At 48.4% G+C, this 10,016-nt stretch overlaps 29 non-coding genes across 29 annotated transcripts; all 29 read right to left on the bottom strand.

The window, feature by feature from the left end:
• Positions 1–148: 148 nt before the first annotated feature.
• On the bottom strand, positions 149–219 carry trnag-ccc (transfer RNA glycine (anticodon CCC)). Its single transcript has one exon. It is a non-coding gene; the product is annotated as a tRNA-Gly (tRNA).
• Positions 220–351: 132 nt separating this feature from the next.
• trnak-uuu (transfer RNA lysine (anticodon UUU)) lies at positions 352–424 on the bottom strand. The gene has a single exon. It is a non-coding gene; the product is annotated as a tRNA-Lys (tRNA).
• A 264-nt stretch (positions 425–688) lies between these two features.
• On the bottom strand, positions 689–759 carry trnag-ccc (transfer RNA glycine (anticodon CCC)). The gene has a single exon. It is a non-coding gene; the product is annotated as a tRNA-Gly (tRNA).
• A 132-nt stretch (positions 760–891) lies between these two features.
• trnak-uuu (transfer RNA lysine (anticodon UUU)) lies at positions 892–964 on the bottom strand. Its single transcript has one exon. It is a non-coding gene; the product is annotated as a tRNA-Lys (tRNA).
• Positions 965–1,228: 264 nt separating this feature from the next.
• On the bottom strand, positions 1,229–1,299 carry trnag-ccc (transfer RNA glycine (anticodon CCC)). The gene has a single exon. It is a non-coding gene; the product is annotated as a tRNA-Gly (tRNA).
• Positions 1,300–1,431: 132 nt separating this feature from the next.
• Positions 1,432–1,504, bottom strand: trnak-uuu (transfer RNA lysine (anticodon UUU)). The gene has a single exon. It is a non-coding gene; the product is annotated as a tRNA-Lys (tRNA).
• A 264-nt stretch (positions 1,505–1,768) lies between these two features.
• trnag-ccc (transfer RNA glycine (anticodon CCC)) lies at positions 1,769–1,839 on the bottom strand. The gene has a single exon. It is a non-coding gene; the product is annotated as a tRNA-Gly (tRNA).
• A 462-nt stretch (positions 1,840–2,301) lies between these two features.
• On the bottom strand, positions 2,302–2,372 carry trnag-ccc (transfer RNA glycine (anticodon CCC)). The gene has a single exon. It is a non-coding gene; the product is annotated as a tRNA-Gly (tRNA).
• A 132-nt stretch (positions 2,373–2,504) lies between these two features.
• Positions 2,505–2,577, bottom strand: trnak-uuu (transfer RNA lysine (anticodon UUU)). The gene has a single exon. It is a non-coding gene; the product is annotated as a tRNA-Lys (tRNA).
• A 264-nt stretch (positions 2,578–2,841) lies between these two features.
• trnag-ccc (transfer RNA glycine (anticodon CCC)) lies at positions 2,842–2,912 on the bottom strand. The gene has a single exon. It is a non-coding gene; the product is annotated as a tRNA-Gly (tRNA).
• A 133-nt stretch (positions 2,913–3,045) lies between these two features.
• Positions 3,046–3,118, bottom strand: trnak-uuu (transfer RNA lysine (anticodon UUU)). Its single transcript has one exon. It is a non-coding gene; the product is annotated as a tRNA-Lys (tRNA).
• Positions 3,119–3,576: 458 nt separating this feature from the next.
• On the bottom strand, positions 3,577–3,649 carry trnak-uuu (transfer RNA lysine (anticodon UUU)). Its single transcript has one exon. It is a non-coding gene; the product is annotated as a tRNA-Lys (tRNA).
• A 264-nt stretch (positions 3,650–3,913) lies between these two features.
• On the bottom strand, positions 3,914–3,984 carry trnag-ccc (transfer RNA glycine (anticodon CCC)). Its single transcript has one exon. It is a non-coding gene; the product is annotated as a tRNA-Gly (tRNA).
• A 132-nt stretch (positions 3,985–4,116) lies between these two features.
• On the bottom strand, positions 4,117–4,189 carry trnak-uuu (transfer RNA lysine (anticodon UUU)). The gene has a single exon. It is a non-coding gene; the product is annotated as a tRNA-Lys (tRNA).
• A 458-nt stretch (positions 4,190–4,647) lies between these two features.
• On the bottom strand, positions 4,648–4,720 carry trnak-uuu (transfer RNA lysine (anticodon UUU)). Its single transcript has one exon. It is a non-coding gene; the product is annotated as a tRNA-Lys (tRNA).
• Positions 4,721–4,984: 264 nt separating this feature from the next.
• On the bottom strand, positions 4,985–5,055 carry trnag-ccc (transfer RNA glycine (anticodon CCC)). The gene has a single exon. It is a non-coding gene; the product is annotated as a tRNA-Gly (tRNA).
• A 132-nt stretch (positions 5,056–5,187) lies between these two features.
• Positions 5,188–5,260, bottom strand: trnak-uuu (transfer RNA lysine (anticodon UUU)). Its single transcript has one exon. It is a non-coding gene; the product is annotated as a tRNA-Lys (tRNA).
• A 264-nt stretch (positions 5,261–5,524) lies between these two features.
• trnag-ccc (transfer RNA glycine (anticodon CCC)) lies at positions 5,525–5,595 on the bottom strand. The gene has a single exon. It is a non-coding gene; the product is annotated as a tRNA-Gly (tRNA).
• A 132-nt stretch (positions 5,596–5,727) lies between these two features.
• Positions 5,728–5,800, bottom strand: trnak-uuu (transfer RNA lysine (anticodon UUU)). Its single transcript has one exon. It is a non-coding gene; the product is annotated as a tRNA-Lys (tRNA).
• Positions 5,801–6,064: 264 nt separating this feature from the next.
• Positions 6,065–6,135, bottom strand: trnag-ccc (transfer RNA glycine (anticodon CCC)). Its single transcript has one exon. It is a non-coding gene; the product is annotated as a tRNA-Gly (tRNA).
• A 132-nt stretch (positions 6,136–6,267) lies between these two features.
• trnak-uuu (transfer RNA lysine (anticodon UUU)) lies at positions 6,268–6,340 on the bottom strand. The gene has a single exon. It is a non-coding gene; the product is annotated as a tRNA-Lys (tRNA).
• A 264-nt stretch (positions 6,341–6,604) lies between these two features.
• Positions 6,605–6,675, bottom strand: trnag-ccc (transfer RNA glycine (anticodon CCC)). Its single transcript has one exon. It is a non-coding gene; the product is annotated as a tRNA-Gly (tRNA).
• A 132-nt stretch (positions 6,676–6,807) lies between these two features.
• On the bottom strand, positions 6,808–6,880 carry trnak-uuu (transfer RNA lysine (anticodon UUU)). The gene has a single exon. It is a non-coding gene; the product is annotated as a tRNA-Lys (tRNA).
• A 264-nt stretch (positions 6,881–7,144) lies between these two features.
• On the bottom strand, positions 7,145–7,215 carry trnag-ccc (transfer RNA glycine (anticodon CCC)). Its single transcript has one exon. It is a non-coding gene; the product is annotated as a tRNA-Gly (tRNA).
• Positions 7,216–7,347: 132 nt separating this feature from the next.
• On the bottom strand, positions 7,348–7,420 carry trnak-uuu (transfer RNA lysine (anticodon UUU)). Its single transcript has one exon. It is a non-coding gene; the product is annotated as a tRNA-Lys (tRNA).
• Positions 7,421–7,684: 264 nt separating this feature from the next.
• On the bottom strand, positions 7,685–7,755 carry trnag-ccc (transfer RNA glycine (anticodon CCC)). The gene has a single exon. It is a non-coding gene; the product is annotated as a tRNA-Gly (tRNA).
• Positions 7,756–7,887: 132 nt separating this feature from the next.
• On the bottom strand, positions 7,888–7,960 carry trnak-uuu (transfer RNA lysine (anticodon UUU)). Its single transcript has one exon. It is a non-coding gene; the product is annotated as a tRNA-Lys (tRNA).
• A 264-nt stretch (positions 7,961–8,224) lies between these two features.
• On the bottom strand, positions 8,225–8,295 carry trnag-ccc (transfer RNA glycine (anticodon CCC)). The gene has a single exon. It is a non-coding gene; the product is annotated as a tRNA-Gly (tRNA).
• A 131-nt stretch (positions 8,296–8,426) lies between these two features.
• trnak-uuu (transfer RNA lysine (anticodon UUU)) lies at positions 8,427–8,499 on the bottom strand. Its single transcript has one exon. It is a non-coding gene; the product is annotated as a tRNA-Lys (tRNA).
• Between the last annotated feature and the right edge of the window lie 1,517 nt (positions 8,500–10,016).

The raw sequence follows: 10,016 nt of genomic DNA, 5'->3' as shown, positions 1-10,016 counted from the left end.
TGCAAGCGAACGAGAATTTCTCATACGCCAAAAGTGCTCCGGAAAACGAACTGCGGAACTACCGACAGACCGAAATTGCGTATTGCCGCTACCAACCCTTCCTGGCAAAGTTCCACTCAGATTTACGGTGAATTCAATCTAAAATCACTGCGCCAGCCGGGAATCGAACCCAGGTCGCAAGAATGGGAATCTTACATGATACCACTACACCACTGGCACCTGCGATTGCCCATGCCACTGCTGTGATCTATTTGGCAAGTGTCTTTTCATTAGGGTTTGAAGAGGTCAGGCTCTATTTTGCCGCACATTCAATTTGCCACGACCTTCGTACAATACAGTATAAGGACAACACGCCCGAACAGGGACTTGAACCCTGGACCCTCAGATTAAAAGTCTGATGCTCTACCGACTGAGCTATCCGGGCTCTTGAGCAGTAAAGCCTACACGAGTGGTGTTGAATGCGCACATAAGGTGGCGGTTCCACCAAAACGGACCAATTCTCTTCTGGCGGTGCACCGGCTCGACTTCAGGACGAGCAGTTGCAAGCGAACGAGAATTTCTCATACGCCAAAAGTGCTCCGGAAAACGAACTGCGGAACTACCGACAGACCGGAAATTGCGTATTGCGCTACCAACCCTTCCTGGCAAAGTTCCACTCAGATTTACGGTGAATTCAATCTATAATCGCTGCGCCAGCCGGGAATCGAACCCAGGTCGCAAGAATGGGAATCTTACATGATACCACTACACCACTGGCACCTGCGATTGCCCATGCCACTGCTGTGATCTATTTGGCAAGTGTCTTTTCATTAGGGTTTGAAGAGGTCAGGCTCTATTTTGCCGCACATTCAATTTGCCACGACCTTCGTACAATACAGTATAAGGACAACACGCCCGAACAGGGACTTGAACCCTGGACCCTCAGATTAAAAGTCTGATGCTCTACCGACTGAGCTATCCGGGCTCTTGAGCAGTAAAGCCTACACGAGTGGTGTTGAATGCGCACATAAGGTGGCGGTTCCACCAAAACGGACCAATTTTCTTCTGGCGGTGCACCGGCTCGACTTCAGGACGATCAGTTGCAAGCGAACGAGAATTTCTCATACGCCAAAAGTGCTCCGGAAAACGAACTGCGGAACTACCGACAGACCGGAAATTGCGTATTGCGCTACCAACCCTTCCTGGCAAAGTTCCACTCAGATTTACGGTGAATTCAATCTAAAGTCACTGCGCCAGCCGGGAATCGAACCCAGGTCGCAAGAATGGGAATCTTACATGATACCACTACACCACTGGCGCCTGCGATTGCCCATGCCACTGCTGTGATCTATTTGGCAAGTGTCTTTTCATTAGGGTTTGAAGAGGTCAGGCTCTATTTTGCCGCACATTCAATTTGCCACGACCTTCGTACAATACAGTGTAAGGACAACACGCCCGAACAGGGACTTGAACCCTGGACCCTCAGATTAAAAGTCTGATGCTCTACCGACTGAGCTACCCGGGCTCTTGAGCAGTAAAGCCTACACGAGTGGTGTTGAATGCGCACATAAGGTGGCGGTTCCACCAAAACGGACCAATTTTCTTCTGGCGGTGCACCGGCTCGACTTCAGGACGATCAGTTGCAAGCGAACGAGAATTTCTCATACGCCAAAAGTGCTCCGGAAAACGAACTGCGGAACTACCGACAGACCGGAAATTGCGTATTGCGCTACCAACCCTTCCTGGCAAAGTTCCACTCAGATTTACGGTGAATTCAATCTAAAATCACTGCGCCAGCCGGGAATCGAACCCAGGTCGCAAGAATGGGAATCTTACATGATACCACTACACCACTGGCGCCTGCGATTGCCCATGCCACTGCTGTGATCTATTTGGCAAGTGTCTTTTCATTAGGGTTTGAAGAGGTCAGGCTCTATTTTGCCGCACATTCAATTTGCCACGACCTTCGTACAATACAGTATAAGGACAACACGCCCGAACAGGGACTTGAACCCTCAGATTAAAAGTCTGATGCTCTACCGACTGAGCTATCGGGGCTCTTGAGCAGTAAAGCCTACACGAGTGGTGTTGAATGCGCACATAAGGTGGCGGTTCCACCAAAACGGACCAATTCTCTTCTGGCGGTGCACCGGCTCAACTTCAGGACGAGCAGTTGCAAGCGAACGAGAATTTCTCATACGCCAAAAGTGCTCCGGAAAACGAACTGCGGAACTACCGACAGACCGGAAATTGCGTATTGCGCTACCAACCCTTTCTGGCAAAGTTCCACTCAGATTTACGGTGAATTCAATCTATAATCGCTGCGCCAGCCGGGAATCGAACCCAGGTCACAAGAATGGGAATCTTACATGATACCACTACACCACTGCCGCCTGCGATTGCCCATGCCACTGCTGTGATCTATTTGGCAAGTGTCTTTTCATTAGGGTTTGAAGAGGTCAGGCTCTATTTTGCCACACATTCAATTTGCCACGACCTTCGTACAATACAGTATAAGGACAACACGCCCGAACAGGGATTTGAACCCTGGACCCTCAGATTAAAAGTCTGATGCTCTACCGACTGAGCTATCCGGGCTCTTGAGCAGTAAAGCCTACACGAGTGGTGTTGAATGCGCACATAAGGTGGCGGTTCCACTAAAACGGACCAATTCTCTTCTGGCGGTGCACCGGCTCGACTTCAGGACGAGCAGTTGCAAGCGAACGAGAATTTCCCATACGCCAAAAGTGCTCCGGAAAACGAACTGCGGAACTACCGACAGACCGGAAATTGCGTATTGCGCTACCAACCCTTCCTGGCAAAGTTCCACTCAGATTTACGGTGAATTCAATCTAAAGTCACTGCGCCAGCCGGGAATCGAACCCAGGTCGCAAGAATGGGAATCTTACATGATACCACTACACCACTGGCGCCTGCGATTTGCCCATGCCACTGCTGTGATCTATTTGGCAAGTGTCTTTTCATTAGGGTTTGAAGAGGTCAGGCTCTATTTTGCCGCACATTCAATTTGCCACGACCTTCGTACAATACAGTATAAGGACAACACGCCCGAACAGGGACTTGAACCCTGGACCCTCAGATTAAAAGTCTGATGCTCTACCGACTGAGCTTTCCGGGTTCTTGAGCAGTGAAGCCTACACGAGTGGTGTTGAATGCGCACATAAGGTGGCGGTTCCACCAAAACGGACAAATTCTCTTCTGGCGGTGCACCGGCTCGACTTCAGGACGAGCAGTTGCAAGCGAACGAGAATTTCTCATACGCCAAAAGTGATCCGGAAAACGAACTGCGGAACTACCGACAGACCGGAAATTGCGTATTGCGCTACCAACCCATCCTGGTAAAGTTCCACTCAGATTTACGGTGAATTCAATCTAAAATCACTGCGCCAGCCGGGAATCGAACCCAGGTCGCAAAAATGGGAATCTGACATGATACCACTACACCTGCGATTGCCCATGCCACTGCTGTGATTTATTTGGCAAGTGTCTTTTCATTAGGGTTTGAAGAGGTCAGGCTCTATTTTGCCGCACATTCAATTTGCCACGACCTTCGTACAATACAGTATAAGGACAACACGCCCGAACAGGGACTTGAACGCTGGACCCTCAGATTAAAAGTCTGATGCTCTACCGACTGAGCTTTCCGGGCTCTTGAGCAGTAAAGCCTACACGAGTGGTGTTGAATGCGCACATAAGGTGGCGGTTCCACCAAAACGGACCAATTCTCTTCTGGAGGTGCACCGGCTCGACTTCAGGACGAGCAGTTGCAAGGGAACGGGAATTTTTCATACGCCAAAAGTGCTCTGGAAAACGAACTGCGGAACTACCGACAGACCGGAAATTGCGTATTGCGCTACCAACCCTTCCTGGCAAAGTTCCACTCAGATTTACGGTGAATTCAATCTAAAATCACTGCGCCAGCCGGGAATCGAACCAAGGTCGCAAGAATGGGAATCTTACATGATACCACTACACCACTGGCGCCTGCGATTGCCCATGCCACTGCTGTGATCTATTTGGCAAGTGTCTTTTCATTAGGGTTTGAAGAGGTCAGGCTCTATTTTGCCGCACATTCAATTTGCCACGACCTTCGTACAATACAGTATAAGGACAACACACCCGAAGAGGGACTTAAACCCTGGACCCTCAGATTAAAAGTCTGATGCTCTACCGACTGAGCTATCCGGGCTCTTGAGCAGTAAAGCCTACACGAGTGGTGTTGAATGCGCACATAAGGTGGCGGTTCCACCAAAACGGACCAATTCTCTTCTGGCGGTGCACCGGCTCGACTTCAGGACGAGCAGTTGCAAGCGAACGAGAATTTCTCATACGCCAAAAGTGCTCCGGAAAACGAACTGCGGAACTACCGACAGACCGGAAATTGCGTATTGCGCTACCAACCTTTCCTGGCAAAGTTCCACTCAGATTTACGGTGAATTCAATCTAAAATCACTGCGCCAGCCGGGAATCAAACCCAGGTCGCAAAAATGGGAATCTTACATGATACCACTACACCTGCGATTGCCCATGCCACTGCTGTGATCTATTTGGCAAGTGTCTTTTCATTAGGGTTTGAAGAGGTCAGGCTCTATTTTGCCGCACATTCAATTTGCCATGACCTTCGTACAATACAGTATAAGGACAACACGCCCGAACAGGGACTTGAACCCTGGACCCTCAGATTAAAAGTCTGATGCTCTACCGACTGAGCTTTCCGGGTTCTTGAGCAGTGAAGCCTACACGAGTGGTGTTGAATGCGCACATAAGGTGGCGGTTCCACCAAAACGGACAAATTCTCTTCTGGCGGTGCACCGGCTCGACTTCAGGACGAGCAGTTGCAAGCGAACGAGAATTTCTCATACGCCAAAAGTGCTCCGGAAAACGAACTGCGGAACTACCGACAGACCGGAAATTGCGTATTGCGCTACCAACCCTTCCTGGCAAAGTTCCACTCAGATTTACGGTGAATTCAATCTAAAATCACTGCGCCAGCCGGGAATCGAACCCAGGTCGCAAGAATGGGAATCTTACATGATACCACTACACCACTGGCGCCTGCGATTGCCCATGCCACTGCTGTGATCTATTTGGCAAGTGTCTTTTCATTAGGGTTTGAAGAGGTCAGGCTCTATTTTGCCGCACATTCAATTTGCCACGACCTTCGTACAATACAGTATAAGGACAACACGCCCGAACAGGGACTTGAACCCTGGACCCTCAGATTAAAAGTCTGATGCTCTACCGACTGAGCTATCCAGGCTCTTGAGCAGTAAAGCCTACACGAGTGGTGTTGAATGCGCACATAAGGTGGCGGTTCCACCAAAACGGACCAATTCTCTTCTGGCGGTGCACCGGCTCAACTTCAGGACGAGCAGTTGCAAGCGAACGAGAATTTCTCATACGCCAAAAGTGCTCCGGAAAACGAACTGCGGAACTACCGACAGACCGGAAATTGCGTATTGCGCTACCAACCCTTCCTGGCAAAGTTCCACTCAGATTTACGGTGAATTCAATCTATAATCGCTGCGCCAGCCGGGAATCGAACCCAGGTCACAAGAATGGGAATCTTACATGATACCACTACACCACTGGCGCCTGCGATTGCCCATGCCACTGCTGTGATCTATTTGGCAAGTGTCTTTTCATTAGGGTTTGAAGAGGTCAGGCTCTATTTTGCCGCACATTCAATTTGCCACGACCTTCGTACAATACAGTATAAGGACAACACGCCCGAACAGGGACTTGAACCCTGGACCCTCAGATTAAAAGTCTGATGCTCTACCGACTGAGCTACCCGGGCTCTTGAGCAGTAAAGCCTACACGAGTGGTGTTGAATGCGCACATAAGGTGGCGGTTCCACCAAAACGGACCAATTCTCTTCTGGCGGTGCACCGGCTCGACTTCAGGACGAGCAGTTGCAAGCGAACGAGAATTTCTCATACGCCAAAAGTGCTCCGGAAAACGAACTGCGGAACTACCGACAGACCGGAAATTGCGTATTGCGCTACCAACCCTTCCTGGCAAAGTTCCACTCAGATTTACGGTGAATTCAATCTAAAGTCACTGCGCCAGCCGGGAATCGAACCCAGGTCGCAAGAATGGGAATCTTACATGATACCACTACACCACTGGCGCCTGCGATTGCCCATGCCACTGCTGTGATCTATTTGGCAAGTGTCTTTTCATTAGGGTTTGAAGAGGTCAGGCTCTATTTTGCCACACATTCAATTTGCCACGACCTTCGTACAATACAGTATAAGGACAACACGCCCGAACAGGGACTTGAACCCTGGACCCTCAGATTAAAAGTCTGATGCTCTACCGACTGAGCTATCCAGGCTCTTGAGCAGTAAAGCCTACACGAGTGGTGTTGAATGCGCACATAAGGTGGCGGTTCCACCAAAACGGACCAATTCTCTTCTGGCGGTGCACCGGCTCAACTTCAGGACGAGCAGTTGCAAGCGAACGAGAATTTCTCATACGCCAAAAGTGCTCCGGAAAACGAACTGCGGAACTACCGACAGACCGGAAATTGCGTATTGCGCTACCAACCCTTCCTGGCAAAGTTCCACTCAGATTTACGGTGAATTCAATCTATAATCGCTGCGCCAGCCGGGAATCGAACCCAGGTCGCAAGAATGGGAATCTTACATGATACCACTACACCACTGGCGCCTGCGATTGCCCATGCCACTGCTGTGATCTATTTGGCAAGTGTCTTTTCATTAGGGTTTGAAGAGGTCAGGCTCTATTTTGCCGCACATTCAATTTGCCACGACCTTCGTACAATACAGTATAAGGACAACACGCCCGAACAGGGACTTGAACCCTGGACCCTCAGATTAAAAGTCTGATGCTCTACCGACTGAGCTATCCGGGCTCTTGAGCAGTAAAGCCTACACGAGTGGTGTTGAATGCGCACATAAGGTGGCGGTTCCACCAAAACGGACCAATTCTCTTCTGGCGGTGCACCGGCTCGACTTCAGGACGATCAGTTGCAAGCGAACGAGAATTTCTCATACGCCAAAAGTGCTCCGGAAAACGAACTGCGGAACTACCGACAGACCGGAAATTGCGTATTGCGCTACCAACCCTTCCTGGCAAAGTTCCACTCAGATTTACGGTGAATTCAATCTAAAATCACTGCGCCAGCCGGGAATCGAACCCAGGTCGCAAGAATGGGAATCTTACATGATACCACTACACCACTGGCACCTGCGATTGCCCATGCCACTGCTGTGATCTATTTGGCAAGTGTCTTTTCATTAGGGTTTGAAGAGGTCAGGCTCTATTTTGCCGCACATTCAATTTGCCACGACCTTCGTACAATACAGTATAAGGACAACACGCCCGAACAGGGACTTGAACCCTGGACCCTCAGATTAAAAGTCTGATGCTCTACCGACTGAGCTACCCGGGCTCTTGAGCAGTAAAGCCTACACGAGTGGTGTTGAATGCGCACATAAGGTGGCGGTTCCACCAAAACGGACCAATTTTCTTCTGGCGGTGCACCGGCTCGACTTCAGGACGATCAGTTGCAAGCGAACGAGAATTTCTCATACGCCAAAAGTGCTCCGGAAAACGAACTGCGGAACTACCGACAGACCGGAAATTGCGTATTGCGCTACCAACCCTTCCTGGCAAAGTTCCACTCAGATTTACGGTGAATTCAATCTAAAATCACTGCGCCAGCCGGGAATCGAACCCAGGTCGCAAGAATGGGAATCTTACATGATACCACTACACCACTGGCGCCTGCAATTGCCCATGCCACTGCTGTGATCTATTTGGCAAGTGTCTTTTCATTAGGGTTTGAAGAGGTCAGGCTCTATTTTGCCACACATTCAATTTGCCACGACCTTCGTACAATACAGTGTAAGGACTACACGCCCGAACAGGGACTTGAACCCTGGACCCTCAGATTAAAAGTCTGATGCTCTACCGACTGAGCTATGCGGGCTCTTGAGCAGTAAAGCCTACACGAGTGGTGTTGAATGCGCACATAAGGGGGCGGTTCCACCAAAACGGACCAATTCTCTTCTGGCGGTGCACCGGCTCGACTTCAGGACGAGCAGTTGTAAGCGAACGAGAATTTCTCATACGCCAAAAGTTCTCCGGAAAACGAACCGCGGAACTACCGACAGACCGGAAATTGCGTATTGCGCTACCAACCCTTCCTGGCAAAGTTCCACTCAGATTTACGGTGAATTCAATCTAAAATCACTGCGCCAGCCGGGAATCGAACCCAGGTCGCAAGAATGGGAATCTTACATGATACCACTACACCACTGGCGCCTGCAATTGCCCATGCCACTGCTGTGATCTATTTGGCAAGTGTCTTTTCATTAGGGTTTAAGATGTCAGGCTCTATTTTGCCGCACATTCAATTTGCCACGAGCTTCGTACAATACAGTATAAGGACAACACGCCCAAACAGGGACTTGAACCCTGGACCCTCAGATTAAAAGTCTGATGCTCTACCGACTGAGCTACCCAGGTTCTGCTGGTTATAAGAGGTATGGTCATGTGTGAACCGCTTCATTGGAAACTTTGCATTTTTTTTCCTTGTACCTAGGTAACACTGTTTTGGTGAAACGTGGAATACCGGCTCTCCATACTTACCGAAAGAGCCGACCAGAAAAACCAAGAAACACACCACGAGACACGGTGGGCCTGAGGCTCCAGTCACATGCCTCTCATCGATGGAGAAATTTAGGCTTTACTTGAGGCCCGCCTTTGTGGCTCTCATTGAACTTTGTTTCCTTTGTCACGGTAAAGCTTTTTGCCTGTATGGGCACCCAGGCTTGACAGTCATTTCTGCTGAAGGCAAGAGCACAAAATTTCAGTTATCACATTTGAAGGAGTAGTTTCCTGTAAAACTAACATTTACAATGGCCATTAACAAAAGGCTAGGTCAGACTCTATGAAAAGCACAAATTGATCTACGACAGGATTGTTTTACTCATGGTGGGCAAATGTATGTAGAATGGTCAACAGTACGCATCTCCAGTGACTAAATAATATTAACCTCTGGTGAAAAAATAAATAAATTACAAAATCCATCTTAATAAAAGGAAAAAACTGAATGTGTGTCTTTTTGTGTGTCCGTCCAGTTGATGTGTCTCTCAAGTAAGAAAGATGGTGCATCACATTTATAGTAATAAAATGCTTTGCTTTTGTCATTCTAACAGATGTCACATTATACACATTAATGCTGCTTTTACAAATCGCATACTGAATGGTATATAACAATGATGCAGGCATTGCCTGGTGCAGTGCAAACGTTAAAAACTGAGGTCAACATTTATTATTTTGATATTTAACCGTTTTAAACGGGTAGCATAACCAGCTATATAAAAATAGCACTTAGCTGCATCCAATTAACCACCTTCACTATGACGGGGGCCCACTGTGTTTGGAATTTTCAAGACTTAAATAGAATGTCTTTGTGAAGATTATTTTTTAAAAATACTTTAAACTCTGGAATCCACTTAAATTGCACAAGACCTCTTTCTCGTTTATCTCAGGGGATTGTTAAATTTGAAAAGCACAAAGAGTTCAGAGGGACAGCTGACGGATTTTATCGAGGTCCACGGGGAGAACGGAACAAGATCATCTCAAAACAAACACTGACCTGCATTAAAAACGTTTCGTGCGGTGACTGCCCTCAGTTTAAGACTTAAACTTAAACTTTAAGTGGTTTTCATTGTCATAAATTGCCTTCTCCTCTTTGGAGATGTTGGAGGCGTGGCTTTTATGCCGCGTTAGTTATTCAAAAGTCCAACCCCCTTCATCGTCAATTAATCGCGCCAGCTCCACCGGCGGCACACACTATATAGTAACGTGCGGGGTTGCGGTGTCTGATCTTAATGTGTTAACAGGAGGGAGTGTCGTATTTTAATAACACCGTTTCAATTAGTTAATAAACGACAGAGAGTTAAAGATAAAAATAAGAAGTGCTGCGTTATCGACAATGATGGAAGTTGCGGCTCCGATAATGGTAACTGCTGACCGTA

This window comes from Erpetoichthys calabaricus, chromosome 10 (genome assembly GCF_900747795.2).
Source record: "Erpetoichthys calabaricus chromosome 10, fErpCal1.3, whole genome shotgun sequence".
NCBI classification, from domain to species: Eukaryota; Metazoa; Chordata; class Cladistia; order Polypteriformes; family Polypteridae; genus Erpetoichthys; species Erpetoichthys calabaricus.
This window is presented reverse-complemented; position numbering and strand designations above follow the sequence as displayed.